The following is a 6,463-nucleotide window of genomic DNA, read 5'->3' as shown; positions in this document are numbered from 1 at the left end:
TCATTAGGGGTTAACTTGGTTCTCCTCTGGGCAAACCCTTCTGGGGGCCTTCCTGTGGGGTTGGCACCACTTGCCTTATAATTATGCTGGCAGATCAGCTCCAGCGCTGATGTGTGAGGAGTCGGAGTGTCTTAATCCTACAGACCAAAAGGATTTCCTCCAGGTAAGTTTGGAGAATCTGCAAGAAGCGGGTGCATATAACAAGTTGGGCCACTCTTGTGTTTCAAACCCTTTATGACTTCCTATCTCTTACCCGGCAAAGCTTGGAATTTTTCAGAGCTATCTAGGACCTTAATATCCACCCCCTCCCCCCACCCACTTTTCAGCTTCAGGTTTGGGTGTTTTCTCCTGGACACACCCCACAGTGTAGTCTAGGTTTCCAGAGAGAGCTCTTGCTTCGTCTTCCCTCTAGCCCTCAGGGCAGTGTTGGACCCACAGTAGGGACTTAATGCATTAATAAATATTAATGAATTCTCATGATATTATCCAAAAGCTTTAACAATCCCCAAGGGCTGCATAAGACCCCTTATAGAGAGTAGAGTCAGCCACAGACACGGAAATAAGTATTTGAGTAATAATTGGGGCGGCTCCGCTGGCAGAGCATGCAACTCAGTCTCAGGGTTATCAGTTTGGGCCCTACATTAAGGGTAGAGATTATTTGAAAATAAAATCTTCAGGGGTGCCTGAATGGCTCAATTGGTTAAGCATCTGACTTTTTTTTTTAAGATTTTTTTTATTTATTTGACAGAGATAGAGACAGCCAGCGAGACAGGGAACACAACCAGGAGGAGTGGGAGAGGAAGAAGCAGGCTCACAGTGGAGGAGCCTGATGTGGGGCTCAATCCCACAACGCCGGGATCACGCCCTGAGCCGAAGGCAGACGCTTAACCGCTGTGCCACCCAGGCGCCCCAAGCATCAGACTCTTGGTCTCGACTCAGGTCATTATCTCAGGGTTGTGAGACTGAGTTCAAGTTGGGCTCCAAGAAAGCGGATCGTCTTGTTGAAATTCTCCCTCTGCCCCTCCCCCTGCTCACGTGTGCCTACGTGCTCTCAAGTCTTAGAAAAAATTTAAAGCTCTTAAAATTTTTTTGAATAATTAACACTGAACAATCATCATCAATAGTGGCCAGGTGTGTTTGAGTAAAGGGTAAACACCGAGGGACAGGAGGAGGTTTAATCGGCGGTAGCTGGAATATCATGGCTTTTAGACTTAATGCTTTTCACCTCTTTCCATAGATCCAGTTATAGTGATTGATTCCCAACATCCCTTTTATGCTAATTAATCAATCTTAGTCATGGGCAATGGTTTCAGAATAGATACGTGACCCAGTCTTGGCCACAAAAGGATGAAGGGAAGCTTGCTGGGTTGGCTCTGGGAACAATATTCTCCTTTCTAAGAGATAGAAAGGAGGATGGATCCTTCTTTCCTTTGGACAGTATCTGGGTGAGACCTGGAACTGCTGCATCCACCTTTTGAGCGTGAGGGGAGCCAGCATGACCCTTGGTAAGGCCAACACACTGAGGACAGCAGAGATGGAAAGAGTACAGCCTTTGAGGGCATCTCTGAGGTCAACCCTAAGTTCAGTGTCTGAATTCAACCTCTGATTTTCCAACTATGTGAGACAAATATTCCTTCTTGTTTAAGTCAGCTTAAATTAGACAAGCTAGTATATCACATGCCACTGAGAGCATGCTGATTTATCCACATGGAATTCCTGGGAGGAAGTGAAGACTTTTGGATACAGTAGGAAGGAAAGGGGTCTAGTGGGGCAAGAGAACTTTGTCACAATGTTGTGCAAGGGAAACTGCTGCCAAGCCTGGAGAATCCTCCTGAAGAGCTTTCAGAGAGACTGAAAATTCATCAGGTCTTAGGAATCTACATTAAGACTTTGCAGAGGTATGTGAATGGGCCAAATGAACCAGAGAAGACAGCTAGGGCATTGGCCCCACAGTAGGAATAGCTTGGATAACAGTTTTCTTTGGGAGAAATCCTTAGTCTGAAAGAGCGATGGAATCAGCAATCCTAAGAATTCAGCAGCAAATCTAAGATTCTTCTGTCTGCAATGTGTTCCCTGTCCTAAAACATGAGAGTCCAAGGGATGTATGGAGCTTGTGCCTTGGCTTCATGCTCTGTTCTATCCCAGTGTCCCCTTACATCTTGGGCTACTCAGTCTTTGTGGGCTTACTGTGACTGCCCCTTAATGTATTCCCGGAGGTTGTTACTTTGCACCAGTACTCAGGGTAGTATCAGTCACTTCCATGGCTTCAGCAATCCCTATATGCTGACCACTCTGAAATCTCTCTCATCTAGTTTGTCTCCTGAGCAGATGCCCTCTCTATTAAAATTTCCTACAAGCACATCAAGTTTAACATATCTAAACCAAACTCATTATATCTACCTCTTCCAGCCTTTATTGTTTCATCTCTGTTCAAAATCTCAATTAGCAGTGCAACTTTTCTGCCAACCAACCTACTGGGTAGCAAGCACTCCACTTAGACATCACTTCTTCCAGGAAGCCTTCCTATCTCCTTCATTTGGTGCCCCTTGGCATCATCTACCTAACTTGTTTTCTTACCAGTTGTTAAAATTCCTAGTTTCATCTGTCTCCTGTAGACTACATAAGCTTTGCAAGATCACCTTGTTATACTGTAATGCATAGCTCCTAACACACTACAGGCATTAAGTATGAATGAATACTAATACATTAGGCCCAGTGCCGAGCACATATGAATGAATATGAATATATACTTCTGGATGCGAGGAATGTATTCAACTGTTTCCTACTGGAGGCTCTATCAAGAACCCAGGTAAGAGCAAAAACTGAGGGTAACTGCCTGCTTCTGTGGAGGGGCTCCACAGCACCTGTCTGCCAGGGAGTCCTCATTATAGTTGCTCATCAAGCTCCATTCGGAGCTTTGTATGGGCAAGATGGGAACTAAGAATAACAAATAGGCAAAAGAAGAGTATCATTTTAAAAATGGCCTCCAGATCTATGCTCATATGCTACCTGGGCTGTTAGAGTTGGGTGGGTAGCCACCATAATCTCCAAGCGCAAGTGAGGGGCCACTGCTGCAGCCGTGCTACCGAGCCAGTTTCTCCTGAAGGGGCCTTGCAGCCGTTCTTGGTTAAGTTTCACAAACGGGTTGCAGGAGTGCAGGCCAGATTTAAGCCAGAAGGTAGACTCCCCCAACCTCCCGTGTAGCAAACTCCCTGGTTGGTCTGAAGGGAGCAGTGACTCAACACTGTGGATTGGCCACAGCTGGTTTGCGGTGCACTCCTGACAGTAGTGGTAGCTCCACTCTTTCCGGGCACAACTCCCCCAGGATGGCTCCAGATCAAAGGTAACACCATCCAGGGTTGTAAGAAGTGTTAATTATAACCCCCGGGATAAATGAACTCCCAAGAAAGCGTCAACAGAGGAGAGGGCAATGGCCTAGAGGACAAACTGCTACTAATGAGAAATAAGGAAAAATAAGGAATATCTGAGAGAAAACTGCGAGGTGCGTTGTTTGCAGAAGTGTCCCAGAAACCAGAGTGCTCAGTTGCATCAAATGTAGCTGAGAGGCCAAGAAAATGAGCATCCAGTGAGCCCTCTGTACCAAGCATGGCTGCATCTGTTCTCTTCACAACCTTTGGCAGCAGCATCCACTGAAGCTTATGTGAAGAGATGGCAACTGGTACACCACCCTCCAATCATGACAGAACTTCACGAAATGTTCTCATCCCTCTTGTCCACAAACTGGTATTTCCTTCAAAAGTCAAACCACTTCTAAGACTACTCTTAACTAAACCCTCTTACTTTAGCCAGCATCTTCAACTATATATTCATAATATTTATAATTTGCATTTTCCCCCATCACTGCATTGCTGGTTCGTTTGGTTGTTTCCAGCTCCTATGTTTTGGAACCACAACCATTCAGACTGCTTGCGAGATGGGACGCTCAGCTCCTGCAGAGTTCTTCCTCCTACTCCAGAGGATGAGGCAGGAGGCCAGAAGGCCCCGCCTGGGCTCTTGGAATCAGACATGCTTCTGCTGCCAGCTCTGAGACAGGTATTGTCCAGGAAGCTTTGATGACACCGCCCTAGAGGGCCGACCGGACACTTACCAACCCTTGGGTGATCACTTAACCCTTTTAAACCCATTTCTTGTTCTGTAAAACAGCCAACAAGTGCCTCTTCTCAAGGGGGTGATAGGAAAATTGCATATAAAATGTGTCAGCTTCTGCATGTTAAGCATTCAATAGATATCAAAACGTTAAGAATTTTTTTTTTTTTTTTACTATATAAGTACAAACATCCCTGGAATGATGCTAGAGACATCAAAACTATTTTACTAACTTTCTGGGTTTTATCCACATGAACCACCCTTAAAATTAACCTTCTTTGGCAGTACACCCAAGCTTTTGCCAAATGGTTGGCTTCTCCCACTTAAAGAGAATACACTTTTAACAGGAAGTAAACAGGCAGCTTTTCACTTTTACATCTAAGACATCACAATCCATTTAAAGTAAGCTACTATCTTTTCTGTCCAAACAATACAAATTTATATTTGAAGTAGTTTATCAAGGGAGATGGTCATCATCACGACTGGTACTTCGAGATGATAGTACTGGCTAACATCTACTGAGCAATCGCTGTGTGCCTGGCACTGTCGTAAGCACTTTACATGTAGTAACTCGTTTAATGCAATTTATAGGGAAAAAATGAGCCACAGAGGGAGAAAGGAGTTTGCCCAAGCCATGAATAGCAGGTTAAGCAGTAAAGCCAGGATTCAAATCCATTAGCTCCAGAAGCCACTCTCTCATCCTGGATTATGACTTACCACCTCTCTTATCACAGTCATACCAGCAAAAAAAGCATCCAATTCCAAAACTGAAGAATAATGACTCTGCACAATCCAAAGTTCTCTCTGCCCATGTTACTCATCAACTAACACAGATGCATCAGAAACCTGAAAATTGGTAATGACATACAATAGGTCTATATTAAATCTAGTCATAAAATTCTATCACTAATTTAAAAGTTAATTTTTGTTGTACACCAAAGATTACAGTACATCAAAGGAAAGAGAAATTCATTTTTGTTTAAATTGGGCAAGTTAAAAAAAGGACATACATTAAGAAAAAACAAAGTCGAAAGTACTTCATAAATTGAAGGAATATTTAGTATGTTAATATATACCAAAATGTTAAATTAACGTAAGTAAATGTATTTAAAGTTGTGTAGGATCTATTTACTTGAGACTACACAAGAGGCTAGTCAAAAGTCAGGAAGTGCAGTATCTTTTTTTTTTAAGATTTTTATTTACTTATTTGACAGAGAGAGAGACAGCCAGCAAGAGAGGGAACACAAGCAGGGAGAGTGGGAGAGAAAGCAGCAGGCTCCCAGCAGAGCAGGGAGCCCGATGAGGGGCTCGATCCCAGCACCCTGGGATCACGCCCTGAGCCGAAGGCAGACACTTAACGACTGAGCCACCCAGGCGCCCCAGGAAGTGCAGTATCTTAAACACACCAACGAAGATAAGATGTATCTGTATGCCAGTTAAACAAGCAAAAACACAGGAGCTTTTTTCAAATAAGCCATACCTCAGTTTCAAGTGTCGTTAACTCCACTTCTGAGGTTTCTTGATTATGTTACAATACCTAAAACAAGAAAATATTTTGCTTTCAGCAGAAATCACATTTCATCTCAACCACATATGTGAAAAGCTAGATTCTAAAGCCATTCCATACCATAGACTTTGGTACTTAATGTTTAAAAGCAGACAATGAAGCAAACTTTTGAGTCTTAAAAACATCTTAAAAACATTTTTTCCTTCATTCTAACACCCCACAGCCGTACCATGTAGTAGCAGCAGACATGTTGTTAGTATAAATCAATAGCAGTTGCCAATGCTTTTTTTTTAAAGATTTATTTTAGAGAGCGAGCGAGCAAGCAGGCGAGCGGCAGGGAGAGGGGCATAGGGAGAGACAAACTCCAAGCAGACTCTGTGGTGAGCGCAGAGCCCAATGTGGGACTCGATCTCATGACCCTGAAATCGTGACCAGAATGTGGCCAATGTTTTAAAATGAACATCCCTGGGGCACCTGGGTGGCACAGCAGTTAAGCGTCTGCCTTCGGCTCAGGGCCTGATACCGGAGATCTGGGATCGAGCCCCACATCAGGCTCCTCCTCTATGAGCCTGCCTTCCTCTCCCACTCCCCCTGCTTGTGTTCCCTCTCTCGCTGGCTGTCTCTATCTCTGTTGAATAAATAGGTGAAATCTTTTTAAAAAAAAAAAATAAATAAATAAATAAAATGAACATCCCTGGGGCACCTGGATAGCTCAGTCGGTTGAGCATCTGCATTTGACTCCAGTTGTGATCTTGGGGTCCTAGGATCAAGCACGTCGTCAGGCTCTCTGCTCAGCAGGGAGCCTACTTTTCCCTCTCCCTCTGGCTGATGCTCCCCCTGCTTGTGCTC

The sequence above is a fragment of the Ailuropoda melanoleuca genome, chromosome 10 (assembly GCF_002007445.2).
Source record: "Ailuropoda melanoleuca isolate Jingjing chromosome 10, ASM200744v2, whole genome shotgun sequence".
In the NCBI taxonomy this organism is placed as follows: domain Eukaryota; kingdom Metazoa; phylum Chordata; class Mammalia; order Carnivora; family Ursidae; genus Ailuropoda; species Ailuropoda melanoleuca.
The sequence above is the reverse complement of the archived record's forward strand: the minus strand, read 5'-3'. Positions refer to the sequence as shown.